Source organism: Genypterus blacodes, unplaced genomic scaffold (genome assembly GCF_046128005.1).
Source record: "Genypterus blacodes isolate CSIRO-AG114 ecotype Tasmania unplaced genomic scaffold, CSIRO-AGI_Gbla_v1 ptg000036l_1, whole genome shotgun sequence".
Taxonomy (NCBI): Eukaryota; Metazoa; Chordata; class Actinopteri; order Ophidiiformes; family Ophidiidae; genus Genypterus; species Genypterus blacodes.
In genome coordinates, this window is record NW_027466849.1 from 4,246,451 (window position 1) to 4,263,311 (window position 16,861).

General features: G+C 42.9%; 4 non-coding genes and 1 pseudogene across 4 annotated transcripts; all 5 read right to left on the bottom strand.

Annotated features, from left to right (window-relative positions):
• Positions 1-7,271: 7,271 nt before the first annotated feature.
• LOC142996153 (5S ribosomal RNA) lies at positions 7,272-7,390 on the bottom strand. Its single transcript, XR_012961736.1, has one exon. It is a non-coding gene; the product is annotated as a 5S ribosomal RNA (ribosomal RNA).
• A 460-nt stretch (positions 7,391-7,850) lies between these two features.
• On the bottom strand, positions 7,851-7,959 carry LOC142996146 (5S ribosomal RNA; annotated as a pseudogene).
• A 245-nt stretch (positions 7,960-8,204) lies between these two features.
• LOC142996152 (5S ribosomal RNA) lies at positions 8,205-8,323 on the bottom strand. Its single transcript, XR_012961735.1, has one exon. It is a non-coding gene; the product is annotated as a 5S ribosomal RNA (ribosomal RNA).
• A 445-nt stretch (positions 8,324-8,768) lies between these two features.
• On the bottom strand, positions 8,769-8,887 carry LOC142996154 (5S ribosomal RNA). The gene has a single exon (XR_012961737.1). It is a non-coding gene; the product is annotated as a 5S ribosomal RNA (ribosomal RNA).
• Positions 8,888-9,132: 245 nt separating this feature from the next.
• Positions 9,133-9,251, bottom strand: LOC142996145 (5S ribosomal RNA). The gene has a single exon (XR_012961730.1). It is a non-coding gene; the product is annotated as a 5S ribosomal RNA (ribosomal RNA).
• Positions 9,252-16,861: the final 7,610 nt, after the last annotated feature.

The window sequence follows — 16,861 nt, forward strand, 5'->3', positions numbered from 1 at the left end:
ACGGAAGGCGGGAGATGTAAATGGTGAAAGGCGGGAGATGTAAATGGTGAAGTGAGCTGTATTGTGGAAACTTTGGATTAAACGAAAAACTTTTCCCAGTACGCCGTTGAGAGTATTACTTTCTTCAAGTGTGCAACAAAATTGGCGCTCGAACAGGGACTCAACGTGATACAAAAAAGAAGTCTGAAGAAAAAAAAAAAGAACGAACGTTGGAACACGCAAAATGGAGCTGGAGCAGTTACAGGATCAGCTAACGGAGCTACTGTGTCGGCTAAACGTGGAACAGCTAAAAGAAGTGTGTATCCGAGCTAAAGTTTCATCAGACAAGGAGAAGAAACACACGTTGATCCGAGCAATTAATGAGTCAGTAGAGAATGCTTTTGAAGAGGAGGAACAAGATGTAGCAGAGACATTTGGGCAAGAGTTGTTAGCTACAGCTAAGCGATTGAGAGAAAACGCGCCCAAACCAGAGAGGTATGATAAAAATGAAGAGGAGCTACAAAAGCTACAAAAACAGTATGCTGAAATGCAGTTGACATTCCAGACGTCGACCAAAATGCTCGAGGAGGAAATGAGTCGGCTTCGGGAAAAAATGAACAGGACGGCTAGCCCGCCAGAACTCCCATTCTCCAGAGCCCCTGAAGTGGTTATCAGACGCGAGTTTCGGATTAATGGCCAGATAGGTGAATTGGGGCAGAAAGACAAGTTATCATACACTAACCTCATGTACCAAATAGACTCTGAAAAACGTAAAGGCCACAGCGATGTAGAAATTGTTGAAGCCGTAGTAAAAGCTGCTACACCAGGGCTCAGTTTACGTGATATGCTGGAAGCCAAAAATAATTTGACACTCGTGCAGTTGAAGACGATTCTTAAAGCCCATTTCAAAGAAAACAACACTACAGATATGTTCCACAGACTCATTAACATAACTCAAGATGCAAAAGAATCCCCTCAGAATTTTCTTTTTCGTGCAGTTGAACTCAAAGAGAAGCTACTGGCGGCTGCAGAAGATGCCAGCTCAGATGTACAGTATAGCCCAGACCTCATTCAGAAAAAGTTTCTTAGGTCAGTCAGTACAGGACTACTGAGTGATAATGTTAAAATGCAGCTGAAACCTCACCTAGATGATCTAGGAGTGACTGACGAGATATTGATAGAGAAAATGAATGATGCTGCTGCTGTTGATTGGGAGACACAGCAGAAATTGAAGAAAAGTATCCCAAATAAGCCAGCCAGAATAAATGAGCTAAAAACAGAAACAACTACTTACCAGCTGTATAGTGACAGGGAAACAGACAATGACCAGCCATCTGAACACAGCACTTCAGTCAAGGCCAGTGTTAAAAGTCAGAAGATAAAAACTCCAAAAAGCTCTTCAGAAACTGAACTGATGGATGCAGTGAAACAGCTGAGAGAGGAAGTGGCTGAGCTGAGGAAGAATGTTCAGTACTCAGCACGACCATCTCACCAGTTCCAAAACAGAGGGAAGAGGGCATGCAGAGGATGTCAAGACCGGGGTGAAGAGGAACAGTGTGACCACTGCTTCAAATGTGGCCTGAGTGGACACCTCTCAAGAGGATGCAGAGGCCAAAGGAACTCAAGAGGCAACACTGATTCAGCTAATATCAAAGGACAGACTGTAGAATGTACCTCCCCTGACACTCAAGAACAGCATAGCAGGTCACTCAACACCCCTACTATTCTTAGAGAAAGCATTGTACAATTAGAAGAGAGACTGCGAGCAGAAAGGTGTTCCCCAGGTGGAAGATTGGCAGGTTCTGCTTATATTAGCCACATCTCCCCTCGTCACCATTCACAGCTGCTGAGACTTATTGGAAAGAAGTGCATGGTGAGTTGCTACCTAGATGGGGTGAAGACTCAAGCCTTATGGGACACTGGATCGCAAGTCTGCCTTATCAATGAGACCTGGAGGAAGAACTGCATCCCAGAGGTGAAGGTACGGAGCACTGAAGAACTCCTCGGCCCTGGTCCTTTTGTGGGGAAAGCTGTCAACCAGACCGACATCCCTTTCCTAGGCTGGGTGGAGGTCACGTTCCACCTAGACCCATCACATGCTCCAGAGTTCACGCTTCAGGTGCCCATGCTCGTGACGGGTGAGAAAGGAGCAGCAGAAGAGCCAATCATTGGTTACAATGTAATTGAACTGTTGTTAAAGAATGGTGTGGAGGGTCCACATGAAGTAATAACACAGGCTGTGAGCACAGCTTTCTCTTTTAGCTGTAAAAAGACTGAAATGTTAGTGAAAATTATTCAAAACAGTGACCCTGAGTGCAGTGACGGCCTAGTGAGAGTGGGCAGGCAGAAGGAAGTGATCCCAGCAGGTCAGGTGAGAACTATAAAATGTGCTGTGAGAACAGGTCCTCTACTGTCCAGTCAAGAAGCCCTTTTTCTGCCTGATGAACATGCCCCCTGGCCAGATGGCCTGAGTATGTCAGAGAGCATGATGACTCTTAGCGAAGGGACATATTCTCGCATAGCACTGCCCATCACCAATTACACCTGTCATGATGTCACCCTGAGCCCACGCACAGTGTTGGGGCAGGTTCAACTGGTCAAAGCTGTCTATCCAGTGGACGCCAAGCCAGTCACTCCCCGACCAGCTTCTCCAGTCGAACGTCCAGAGGTCAGCAGGGAGGATGAGCCTGAGCCTGATGGAAGGACAGCGGTGGACGAGGAAAGGTGGGACCCACCAATCACACTGATTCACCTCCCCCTTGCTCAGCAGCGACAAGTGAAGCAGATGTTGAGGGAGGAATGCAGAGCGTTCGCCAGAGACGATGATGATGTGGGATACATCCCTTCCCTACAACTGAAAATCAGACTCACAGATACAACACCGGTAAGACGTACCTATGTGTCTGTGCCTAAGCCACTTCACAAAGAAGTAAAACAGTACTTAGAAGACTTGTTAAATAGGGGCTGGATCCAAAAATCTAGGTCACATTACTCATCTCCCATTGTCTGTGTGCGGAAAAAAGATGGGAACCTCCGTCTGTGCTGTGACTACAGAGAACTCAACCGTAAGTCTCTGCCAGATCGCCACCCTATTCCCCGCATTCAAGATATGCTAGATAGTTTACATGGGAGTGCATGGTTTTCAGTGTTAGATCAAGGCAAGGCCTACCATCAGGGGTTCGTGGAAGAAAGTAGTAGACCACTCACAGCTTTTATAACACCCTGGGGCCTATATGAGTGGATCTGAATCCCTTTTGGCTTGTCTACAGCACCCTCCGAATTCCAGCGCAGCATGGAGGAGTGTCTATCTGGACTCAGAGATGAAATTTGCGAGCCATATCTAGACGATAATCTGGTTCATAGCCAAACATTTGATAATCACCTGAAAGATGTGAGAAAAGTGCTTCAGCGCTACCAACAGCACGGGATGAAATTGACTGCAAAGAAATGTGAGCTCTTTAAGAACCAGGTCAGATTTCTGGGAAAGATCGTATCGAAGGAAGGCTACACAATGGATCCTGCAGAAGTAGCCCCAGTGCAAGAGATGAAGCAGAGGAAGCCAGCGACAGTGGGTGAGGTGCGGAAAGTGCTAGGATTCATCTCATACTACCGAGCCTATATCCCAAACTTCTCTCGCATAGCTAAGCCTCTCTATGCACTGCTGTGCGCTGAGATACCAGGCAGTGAGACCCCTAAAGGCACAAAGAAGCAGAAGGCTGGGGTGAGAAAGACAAAGCAAAGCCAGGTACCCTCACATCAACGTATCAGGTGGACAGAAGAACACAGTACAGTTCTCAGTCAGCTGATAGATTACCTCTCCAGTCCTCCTGTGCTGGGCTACCCAAACTTTGAAGAACCGTTCATTATGCATTGTGATGCGTCCCAGGATGGACTTGGAGCGGTGCTCTATCAAAAACAGGAGGGAAGGTTAAAGGTCATTGCGTATGGCTCCCGCACACTCTCTGCTCCAGAGAAGAATTACCATCTACATTCTGGTAAGCTAGAGTTTTTAGCAATGAAATGGGCTATATGCGAGAGGTTTAGGGATTATTTGTATTACACTCCATCGTTTGTAGTATATACAGATAATAACCCTCTGACATATGTGCTGACAACAGCTAAATTGAATGCCACGTTGCTGAGATGGGTGGCTGAATTGGCAGACTTCCGATTTTCAATTAAGTACAGGCCAGGGAAGTCTAACTCTGACGCAGACGGGCTATCGAGAATGCCCCTTGACATAGAGAAGTATATGCTAACCTGTTCACAAAAGATACAGTCTGAGATCTTGGCCAGTGTCTCCAAAGGGTTGTCAGTTCACCAGGTGGAGAGAGAGCAGTTGCTGTGTCCAGTGACCATCACCACAGCCATCGCAGAGCTGAGCAGTGAGCCGCGGATGAACGCAGCAAAGCAGATCGCCCCTCAAGCACTGAGAGCCGCTCAAGACGAGGATCTACTGCTGAAGCAGGTGAAACAGCAGGTCGCACAACAGCAGTGGCCGAGGGTGAAAGACACTCACAGTGAGTTGGCAGTGTTTGCAAGGGAGAAAGCGAAGTTGGTGATTGATGCTGAGGATGTTCTCCGGCGACAGACAGCAACACGCACACAACTGGTTGTGCCTCCAAAGTTCCATCCCCTCATCCTGAGAGAGCTGCATGAAGAGATGGGACACTTGGGCGTTGAACGGACACTCCATCTGATCCGTGAGCGTTTCTTTTGGCCTCATATGCAGAGAGACGTTGAGCATCACATCAACAAGGTCTGTAGCTGTGTGAAACGGAAAAGACCACAGAAAGCAGTAAGAGCACCACTTACCAGTATTGTGACAACATACCCCTTTGAGCTGGTCTCAATTGACTTCATGCACCTAGAGAAGTGTAAAGGAGGATATGAGTACATTCTGGTTGTCATGGACCATTTTACACGATTCGCTCAGGCGTATGCATGTACTAACAACAGTGCTCGAACTGCAGCTGAGAAGATATTCGGTGACTTTGTCCTCAAATTCGGCTTCCCCACGAAATTACACCATGATCAGGGTAGAGAATTTGAGAATAAGTTGTTTGCAGAGCTCCAAAAATACTCTGGCATCCAAGGTTCTCGCACCACCCCGTACCACCCCCAGGGGAACGGTCAAGTGGAACGCTTCAACCGCACCCTGCTGGCCATGTTGCGTAACCTAGATGACCAAGCTAAAGCAGATTGGAAGAATTCTCTTGCCAAAGTAATACACGCCTACAATTGCACGCGCAATGAGTCCACTGGATACGCACCATATTACCTGCTCTTTGGTCGTAACCCCAGATTGCCTATTGACATCATGTTCAGTATCCCCCACAGTGATGGCAGTGCATCTCATGATGACTATGCCAAGAAATGGAAACAGAGGATGGAGGAGGCGTACCAGTTAGCCTCCAAGGCTGCGAAGGCAAGCGGAGAGAGGGGGAAAAACCTGTATGACCGGAAGGTTCAAGGTGCAGAGCTGTATCCTGGCTGCAGAGTTCTCATTAGGAACTTGACTGAAAGAGGTGGACCCGGAAAACTCAGGTCATTCTGGGAAGACAAAGTCCATGTAGTGGTCAAGAGAAAACACCCAGAAAGTCCAGTTTATGAAGTACAACCAGAGGATGGCCAGGGCCGCACCAGAGTGCTTCATCGAAATCTGCTGCTCCCCTGTGACTTCCTGCCAGTTGAGTCACACAAGCCTGAAAAGAAAAGAGGTGAGAGACCACACAAAGAGAAAAAGACACCGACAAAACAGAATGCAGAACCCGAGTGTTCATCTGACTCTGAAGAGGATGACTGGCGATGCATGTCCAGATGGCCCCAAGGAGACTCCGCAGCACAAACCAGAAGGAACCTCAGACCAGAGGCTACAGAGTTTCAGCCACGGGCTGCAACACCAGCACCTGAGGGAGACGATGTGATGGGAGAACAGACCCTGTGGACATCAGACACGGACAGAGAGCAAGAAGAACAGATCGAGACTGGACTGGAAAATGAAGTGACTGTGACAGCAGGCCTGAGTGAGGATATAGAAGAGGCTGAGCTGGAGACCGCAAGCAATGAGGGAGAAGAGTATCCATCATCTTCACCACCTGCGAGACGATATCCTTTCAGAAATAGACCTGCACCCAAAACACTCGCATATGATAGGTTGGGGCAGCCCACAGTTAATTGAATTAAAGTTATGAGATTATATGATGCACTTTAAAGTTGTAAGTTCAAGCCATCCAGTTTTAAGATGAATACAATTTGTTAGTTCATGTCAAAGTCATATGATGGATGGAAAATGTTAATGTGTTGTTTAAAAGAAAAAAAATACTTTTAGTTTATATAGGCCCACACAAAGTCAGTTCTCACATTTAGAATCGCACAAATATAACTGAAGAGGAAATGGTGGTTGTAAGATATTGTATTTACAGGAGTATGGTTGAAAAGACTAAATGTAAAGAGACTCTTATAACGAAATGATATGAAGAAAAGAGTTATTAGAATATATGAAGTGTGAGATTCTATGTGATTTCGCTACAGGTCAAAGGTCACGCCTATTCCAGTCAAGACAAGCTGCCCGTGAACACAGCGGAGTAAATAGATAGTTGTCATAGTGCACAATGACTTCCTCTGTTTAACACATGACATTAAGGGGAGAAAAGTGTGATGTGAAATCTGTCATTAGATATGTGTCTTGAATAATGGACTCTAACCTGGAAGTGATCAAATTGTCTTAAACAGGATGAACTGAGACGGGAAATGTCGGGACGACATTTAGTTAAGCAGGGGAGAGTGTGACAGCTGATTAGCTTCCGAGATCAGACGAGATCGGGCGTGTTCAGAGTGGTATGGCCGTAAACGAGGAGAGCAGCCACACAGAGGCTCTTTATAGGTGAGACAGACCCAGTTCAAGTCACCGTGTACACATGACTACACTCACGTTCATGTATATCACAAATTACATGATGCCTTCATCAGAAACACACATTTCTGGATAATGAAGTTTTACCTAATGAAACTGATAATCATCACATAGAACATTAAGAGGGACCACTAACATCTCTGACGCTCACTTTCTTCATCATCATCATCATCATCGTCACACAGTGGCTCGTGTACTTCACTTCTCATGTGCATTCAATCTTCTCATATTATGCCCATGTGCAATACTCATTTTCTGAATGTATGCTTTCATATAAGATACAACTTTATCCTCCCGAGGGACATTGGGTGTTGACAGAGGGAGTGAAACATGAGGGAGGAGGACCAGGTGAGGCCTGCTGGTCAGAAGGCCAAAATGCTTACGGTACCGGGTATTCCCAGGCGGTCTCCCATCCAAGTACTAACCTGGCCCGACGCTGATTAGCTTCCGAGATCAGACGAGATCGGGCGTGTTCAGAGTGGTATGGCCGTAAACGAGGAGAGCAGCCACACAGAGGCTCTTTATAGGTGAGACAGACCCAGTTCAAGTCACCGTGTACACATGACTACACTCAAGTTCATGTATATCACAATTTACATGATGCCTTCATCAGAAACACACAATTCTGGATAATGAAGTCTTACCTAATGAAACTGATAATCATCACATAGAACATAAAGAGGGACCACTAACATCTCTGACGCTCACTTTCATCATCATCATCATCATCATCATCATCATCATCGTCACACAGTGGCTCGTGTACTTCACTTCTCATGTGCATTCAATCTTCTCATATTATGCCCATGTGCAATACTCATTTTCTGACTGTATGCTTTCATATAAGATAAGATAAGATACAACTTTATTCCTCCAAGGGAACTTGCGTGTTCACAGAGTGAGTGAAACATGAGGGAGGAGGACCAGGTGAGGCCTGCTGCTCAGAGGGCCAAAATGCTTACGGCACAGGGTATTCCCATGCGGTCTCCCATCCAAGTACTAACCTGGCCCGACGCTGCTTAGCTTCTGAGATCAGACGTGTTCAGAGTGGTATGGCCGTAAACTAGGAGAGCAGCCACACAGAGGCTCTTTATAGGTGAGACAGACCCAGTTCAAGTCACCGTGTATGCATGACTACACTCAAGTTCATGTATATCACAATTTACATGATGCCTTCATCAGAAGAAAACTAACATTTCAGATAAGGTAAGATACAACTTTATTCTCCCGAGGGAAATTGCGTGTTGACAGAGGGAGTGAAACATGAGGGAGGAGGACCATGAGAGGCCTGCTGCTCAGAGGGCCAAAATGCTTACGGCACCGGGTATTCCCAGGCGGTCTCCCATCCAAGTACTAACCTGGCCCGACGCTGATTAGCTTCCGAGATCAGAGGAGATCGGGCGTGTTCAGAGTGGTATGGCCGTAAACGAGGAGAGCAGCCACACAGAGGCTCTTTATAGGTGAGACAGACCCAGTTCAAGTCACCGTGTACACATGACTACACTCAAGTTCATGTATATCACAATTTACATGATGCCTTCATCAGAAACACACATTTCTGGATAATGAAGTCTTACCTAATGAAACTGATAATCATCACATAGAACATACAGAGGGACCACTTACATCTCTGACGCTCACTTTCATCCTCATCATCATCATTGTCACACAGTGGCTCGTGTTCTTCACTTCTCATGTGCATTCAATCTTCTCATATTATGACCATGTGCAATACTCATTTTCTGAATGTATGCTTTCATATAAGATAAGATAAGATACAACTTTATTCTCCCGAGGGAACTTGCGTATTAGCAGAGGGAGTGAAACATGAGGGAGGAGGACCAGGTGAGGCCTGCTGCTCAGAGGGCCAAAATGCTTACGGCACCGGGTATTCCTAGGCGGTCTCCCATCCAAGTACTAACCTGGCCTGACGCTGCTTAGCTTCCGAGATCAGACGAGATCAGGCGTGTTCAGAGTGGTATGGCCGTAAACAAGGAGAGCAGCCACACAGAGGCTCTTTATAGGTGAGACAGACCCAGTTCAAGTCACCGTGTACGCATGACTACACTCAAGTTCATGTATATCACAATTTAGATGATGCCTTCATCAGAAGAACACTAACATTTTAGATAAGATAAGATACAACTTTATTCTCCCGAGGGAAATTGCGTGTTTACAGAGGGAGTGAAACATGAGGGAGGAGGACCAGGTGAGGCCTGCTGCTCAGAGGGCCAAAATGCTAACGGCACCGGGTATTCCCAGGCGGTCTCCCATCCAAGTACAAACCTGGCCCAACGCTGCTTAGCTTCTGAGATCAGATGAGATCGGGCGTGTTCAGAGTGGTATGGCCGTAAAATAGGAGAGCAGCCATACAGAGGCTCTTTATAGGTGAGACAGACCCAGTTCAAGTCACCGTGTACACATGACTACACTCAAGTTCATGTATATCACAATTTACATGATGCCTTCATCAGAAGAACACAGAAGCCTCTATCTCCTTCCTTGTCACAGATATGGGCTTTTAAAGTTTTCTCCAGTTTCAAAAATCGATGACCCGCGGGTCAACATTTTTAGAAAATTTTACATATTCCCCAATTTGCCCCAAATTTACACAAATTGATGGCATTTCTGTCTGGATGCTGCGTCTGAAATTTTAGCTCTCTATCTCCTTCCTTGTCACAGATATGGGCTTTTCAAGTTTTCTCCAGTTTCAAAAATCGATGACCCGCGGGTCAACATTTTTAGAAAATTTTCAATATTCCCCAATTTGCCCCAAATTTACACACATTGATGGCATTTCTGCCTGGATGCTGCGTCTGAAATTTTAGCTCTCTATCTCCTTCCTTGTCACAGATATTGGCTTTTAAAGTTTTCTCCAGTTTCAAAAATTGATGACCCGGGTCAACATTTTTAGAAAATTTTCAATATTCCCCAATTTGCCCCAAATTTACACACATTGATAGCATTTCTGCCTGGATGCTGCGTCTGAAATTGTAGCTCTCTATCTCCTTCCTTGTCACAGATATGGGCTTTTCAAGTTTTCTCCAGTTTCAAAAATAGATGACCCGGGGGTCAACTTTTTTCCAAAATTTTCAATATTCCCCAATTTGTCCCAAATTTACACAAATCGATGGCATTTCTGTCTGGATGCTGCGTCTGAAATTTTAGCTCTCTATCTCCTTCCTTGTCACAGATATGGGCTTTTCAAGTTTTCTCCAGTTTCAAAAATCGATGACCCGCGGGTCAACATTTTTAGAAAATTTTCAATATTCCCCAATTTGCCCCAATTTTACACACATTGTTGGCATTTCTGCCTGGATGCTGCGTCTGAAATTTTAGCTCTCTATCTCCTTCCTTGTCACAGATATGGGCTTTTCAAGTTTTCTCTAGTTTCAAGAATCGATGACCCGCGGGTCAACATTTTCAGAAAATGTTCAATTTTCCCCAATTTGTCTCAAATTTACACAAATTGATGGCATTTCTGTCTGGATGCTGCGTCTGAAATTTTAGCTCTCTATCTCCTTCCTTGTCACAGATATGGGCTTTTTAATTTTTCCCAGTTTCAAAAATCGATGACCCAGGGGTCAACTTTTTTCCCAAATTTTCAATATTCCCCAATTTGTCCCAAATTTACACAAATTGATGGCATTTCTGTCTGGATGCTGCGTCTGAAATTTAGGTCTCTATCTCCTTCCTTGTCACAGTTATGGGCTTTTAAAGTTTTCTACAGTTCCAGAAATTGATGACCCGGGTCAACATTTTTAGAAAATTTTCAATATTTCTCAAATTTGCCACAAATTTACACACATTGATGGCATTTCTGCCTGGATGCTGCGTCTGAAATTTTAGCTCTCTATCTCCTTCCTTGTCACAGATATGGGCTTTTAAAGTTTTCTCCAGTTTCAAAAATCAATGAACCGCGGGTCAACATTTTTAGAAAATTTTCAATATTCCCCAATTTGTCCCAAATTTACACAAATTGATGGCATTTCTGTCTGGATGCTGCGTCTGAAATTTTAGCTCTCTATCTCCTTCCTTGTCGCAGACATGGGCTTTTCAAGTTTTCTCTAGTTACAAGAATCGATGACCCGCGGGTCAACATTTTTCCAAAATTTTCAATATTCCCCAATAAGTCCCAAATTTACACAAATTGATGGCATTTCTGTCTGGATGCTGCGTCTGAAATTTTAGCTCTCTATCTCCTGCCTTGTCACAGATATGGGCTTTTCAAGTGTTCTCCAGTTTCAAAAATCGATGACCCGGGTTAACATTTTTAGAAATTGTTCAATATTCCCCAATTTGCCCCAAATTTACACACATTGATGGCATTTCTGCCTGGATGCTGCGTCTGAAATTTTAGCTCTCTATCTCCTTCCTTGTCACAGATATGGGCTTTTCAAGTTTTCTCTAGTTTCAAGAATCGATGACCCGCGGGTCAACATTTTTAGAAAATTTTCAATATTCCCCAATTTGCCCCAAATTTACACACATTGATGGCATTTCTGCCTGGATGCTGCGTCTGAAATTTTAGCTCTCTATCTCCTTCCTTGTCACAGATATTGGCTTTTAAAGTTTTCTCCAGTTTCAAAAATTGATGACCTGGGTCAACATTTTTAGAAAATTTTCAATATTCCCCAATTTGCCCCAAATTTACACACATTTATAGCATTTCTGCCTGGATGCTGCGTCTGAAATTGTAGCTCTCTATCTCCTTCCTTGTCACAGATATGGGCTTTTCAAGTTTTCTCTAGTTTCAAGAATCGATGACCCGCGGGTCAACATTTTCAGAAAATGTTCAATTTTCCCCAATTTGTCTCAAATTTACACAAATTGATGGCATTTCTGTCTGGATGCTGCGTCTGAAATTTTAGCTCTCTATCTCCTTCCTTGTCACAGATATGGGCTTTTTAATTTTTCCCAGTTTCAAAAATCGATGACCCAGGGGTCAACTTTTTTCCCAAATTTTCAATATTCCCCAATTTGTCCCAAATTTACACAAATTGATGGCATTTCTGTCTGGATGCTGCGTCTGAAATTTAGGTCTCTATCTCCTTCCTTGTCACAGTTATGGGCTTTTAAAGTTTTCTACAGTTCCAGAAATTGATGACCCGGGTCAACATTTTTAGAAAATTTTCAATATTTCTCAAATTTGCCACAAATTTACACACATTGATGGCATTTCTGCCTGGATGCTGCGTCTGAAATTTTAGCTCTCTACCTCCTTCCTTGTCACAGATATGGGCTTTTCAAGTTTTCTCCAGTTTCAAAAATCGATGACCCGCGGGTCAACATTTTTAGAAAATTTTCAATATTCCCCAATTTGCCCCAAATTTACACACATTGATGGCATTTCTGCCTGGATGCTGCGTCTGAAATTTTAGCTCTCTATCTCCTTCCTTGTCACAGATATTGGCTTTTTAAAGTTTTCTCCAGTTTCAAAAATTGATGACCCGGGTCAACATTTTTAGAAAATTTTCAATATTCCCCAATTTGCCCCAAATTTACACACATTGATAGCATTTCTGCCTGGATGCTGCGTCTGAAATTGTAGCTCTCTATCTCCTTCCTTGTCACAGATATGGGCTTTTCAAGTTTTCTCTAGTTTCAAGAATCGATGACCCGCGGGTCAACATTTTTAGAAAATTTTCAATAATCCCCAATTTGTCTCAAATTAACACAAATTGATGGCATTTCTGTCTGGATGCTGCGTCTGAAATTTTAGCTCTCTATCTCCTTCCTTGTCACAGATATGGGCTTTTCAAGTTTTCTGTAGTTTCAAGAATCGATGACCCGCGGGTCAACATTTTCAGAAAATGTTCAATATTCCCCAATTTGTCTCAAATTTACACAAATTGATGGCATTTCTGTCTGGATGCTGCGTCTGAAATGTTAGCTCTCTATCTCCTTCCTTGTCACAGATATGGGCTTTTTAAGTTTTCTCCAGGTTCAAAAATCAATGACCCGGGTCAACATTTTTAGAAAATTTTCAATATTCCCCAATTTGCCCCAAATTTACACAAATTGATGGCATTTCTGTCTGGATGCTGCGTCTGAAATTTTAGCTCTCTATCTCCTTCCTTGTCACAGATATGGGCTTTTCAAGTTTTCTCCAGTTTCAAAAATTGATGACCCTGGTCAACATTTTTGGAAAATTTTCAATATTCCCCAATTTGCCCCAAATTTACACTCATTGATGGCATTTCTGCCTGGATGCTGCGTCTGAAATTTTAGCTCTCTATCTCCTTCCTTGTCACAGATATGGGCTTTTCAAGTTTTCTCTAGTTTCAAGAATCGATGACCTGCGGGTCAACATTTTTAGAAAATTTTCAATATCCCCCAATTTGCCCCAAATTTACACACATTGATGGCATTTCTGCCTGGATACTGCGTCTGAAATTTTAGCTCTCTATCTCCTTCCTTGTCACAGATATGGGCTTTTAAAGTTTTCTCCAGTTTCAAAAATCAATGACCCGCGGGTCAACATTTTTAGAAAATTTTCAATATTCCCCAATTTGTCCCAAATTTACACAAATTGATGGCATTTCTGTCTGGATGCTGCGTCTGAAATTTTAGCTCTCTATCTCCTTCCTTGTCACAGATATGGGCTTTTCAAGTTTTCTCTAGTTTCAAGAATCGATGACCCGCGGGTCAACATTTTTGGAAAATTTTCAATATTCCCCAATAAGTCCCAAATTTACACAAATTGATGGCATTTCTGTCTGGATGCTGCGTCTGAAATTTTAGCTCTCTATCTCCTGCCTTGTCACAGATATGGGCTTTTCAAGTGTTCTCCAGTTTCAAAAATCGATGACCCGGGTCAACATTTGTAGAAAATTTTCAATATTCCCCAATTTGCCCCAAATTTACACACATTGATGGCATTTCTGCCTGGATGCTGCGTCTGAAATTTTAGCTCTCTATCTCCTTCCTTGTCACAGATATGGGCTTTTCAAGTTTTCTCTAGTTTCAAAAATCGATGACCCGGGTCAACATTTGTAGAAAATGTTCAATATTCCCCAATTTGCCCCAAATTTACACACATTGATGGCATTTCTGCCTGGATGCTGCGTCTGAAATTTTAGCTCTCTATCTCCTTCCTTGTCACAGATATGGGCTTTTCAAGTTTTCTCTAGTTTCAAGAATCGATGACCCGCGGGTCAACATTTTTAGAAAATGTTCAATATTCCCCAATTTGTCTAAAATTTAAACAAATTGATGGCATTTCTGTCTGGATGCTGCGTCTGAAATTTTAGCTCTCTATCTCCTTCCTTGTCACAGATATGGGCTTTTTAAGTTTTCTCCAGTTTCAAAAATCGATGACCCGGGGGTCAACTTTTTTCCCAAATTTTCAATATTCCCCAATTTGTCCCAAATTTACACAAATTGATGGCATTTCTGTCTGGATGCTGCGTCTGAAATGTTAGCTCTCTATCTCCTTCCTTGTCACAGATATGGGCTTTTTAAGTTTTCTCCAGGTTCAAAAATCGATGACCCGGGTCAACATTTTTAGAAAATTTTCCATATTCCCCAATTTGTCCCAAATTTACACAAATTGATGGCATTTCTGTCTGGATGCTGCGTCTGAAATTTTAGCTCTCTATCTCCTTCCTTGTCACAGATATGGGCTTTTTAAGTTTTCTCCAGTTTCAAAAATCGATGACCCGGGGGTCAACTTTTTTCCAAAATTTTCAATATTCCCCAATTTGTCCCAAATTTACACAAATTGATGGCATTTCTGTCTGGATGCTGCGTCTGAAATGTTAGCTCTCTATCTCCTTCCTTGTCACAGATATGGGCTTTTTAAGTTTTCTCCAGGTTCAAAAATCGATGACCCGGGTCAACATTTTTAGAAAATTTTCCATATTCCCCAATTTGTCCCAAATTTACACAAATTGATGGCATTTCTGCCTGGATGCTGCGTCTGAAATTGTAGCTCTCTATCTCCTTCCTTGTAAAAGATATGGGCTTTTCAAGTTTTCTCTAGTTTCAAGAATCGATGACCCGCGGGTCAACATTTTTAGAAAATTTTCAATATTCCCCAATTTGCCCCAAATTTACACACATTGATGGCATTTCTGCCTGGATGCTGCGTCTGAAATTTTAGCTCTCTATCTCCTTCCTTGTCACAGATATGGGCTTTTCAAGTTTTCTCTAGTTTCAAAAATCGATGACCCTGGTCAACATTTGTAGAAAATGTTCAATATTCCCCAATTTGCTCCAAATTTACACACATTGATGGCATTTCTGCCTGGATGCTGCGTCTGAAATTTTAGCTCTCTATCTCCTTCCTTGTCACAGATATGGGCTTTTCAAGTTTTCTCTAGTTTCAAGAATCGATGACCCGCGGGTCAACATTTTTAGAAAATGTTCAATATTCCCCAATTTGTCTAAAATTTAAACAAATTGATGGCATTTCTGTCTGGATGCTGCGTCTGAAATTTTAGCTCTCTATCTCCTTCCTTGTCACAGATATGGGCTTTTTAAGTTTTCTAAAGTTTCAAAAATCGATGACCCGGGGGTCAACTTTTTTCCCAAATTTTCAATATTCCCCAATTTGTCCCAAATTTACACAAATTGATGGCATTTCTGTCTGGATGCTGCGTCTGAAATGTTAGCTCTCTATCTCCTTCCTTGTCACAGATATGGGCTTTTTAAGTTTTCTCCAGGTTCAAAAATCGATGACCCGGGTCAACATTTTTAGAAAATTTTCCATATTCCCCAATTTGTCCCAAATTTACACAAATTGATGGCATTTCTGTCTGGATGCTGCGTCTGAAATTTTAGCTCTCTATCTCCTTCCTTGTCACAGATATGGGCTTTTTAAGTTTTCTCCAGTTTCAAAAATCGATGACCCGGGGGTCAACTTTTTTCCAAAATTTTCAATATTCCCCAATTTGTCCCAAATTTACACAAATTGATGGCATTTCTGTCTGGATGCTGCGTCTGAAATGTTAGCTCTCTATCTCCTTCCTTGTCACAGATATGGGCTTTTTAAGTTTTCTCCAAGTTCAAAAATCGATGACCCGGGTCAACATTTTTAGAAAATTTTCCATATTCCCCAATTTGTCCCAAATTTACACAAATTGATGGCATTTCTGTCTGGATGCTGCGTCTGAAATTTTAGCTCTCTATCTCCTTCCTTGTCACAGATATGGGCTTTTAAAGTTTTCTCCAGTTTCAAAAATCGATGACCCGGGGGTCAACTTTTTTCCAAAATGTTCAATATTCCCCAATTTGCCCCAAATTTACACACATTGATGGCATCTCTGCCTGGATGCTGCGTCTGAAATTGTAGCTCTCTATCTCCTTCCTTGTCACAGATAGGGGCTTTTCAAGTTTTCTCTAGTTACAAGAATCGATGACCCGCGGGTCAACATTTTTAGAAAATTTTCAATATTCCCCAATTTGCCCCAAATTTACACACATTGATGGCATTTCTGCCTGGATGCTGCGTCTGAAATGTTAGCTCTCTATCTCCTTCCTTGTCACAGACATGGGCTTTTCAAGTTTTCTCTAGTTACAAGAATCGATGACCCGCGGGTCAACATTTTTAGAAAATTTTCAATATTCCCCAATTTGCCCCAAATTTACACACATTGATGGCATTTCTGCCTGGATGCTGCGTCTGAAATTGTAGCTCTCTATCTCCTTCCTTGTCACAGCTATGGGCTTTTCGAGTTCTCTCCAGTTTCAAAAATTGATGACCCGGGTTAACATTTTTAGAACATTTTCAATATTCCCCAATTTGCCCCAAATTTACACATATTGATGGCATTTCTGCCTGGATGCTGCGTCTGAAATTGTAGCTCTCTATCTCCTTCCTTGTAAAAGATATGGGCTTTTCAAGTTTTCTCTAGTTTCAAGAATCGATGACCCGCGGGTCAACATTTTTAGAAAATTTTCAATATTCCCCAATTTGCCCCAAATTTACACACATTGATGGCATTTCTGCCTGGATGCTGCGTC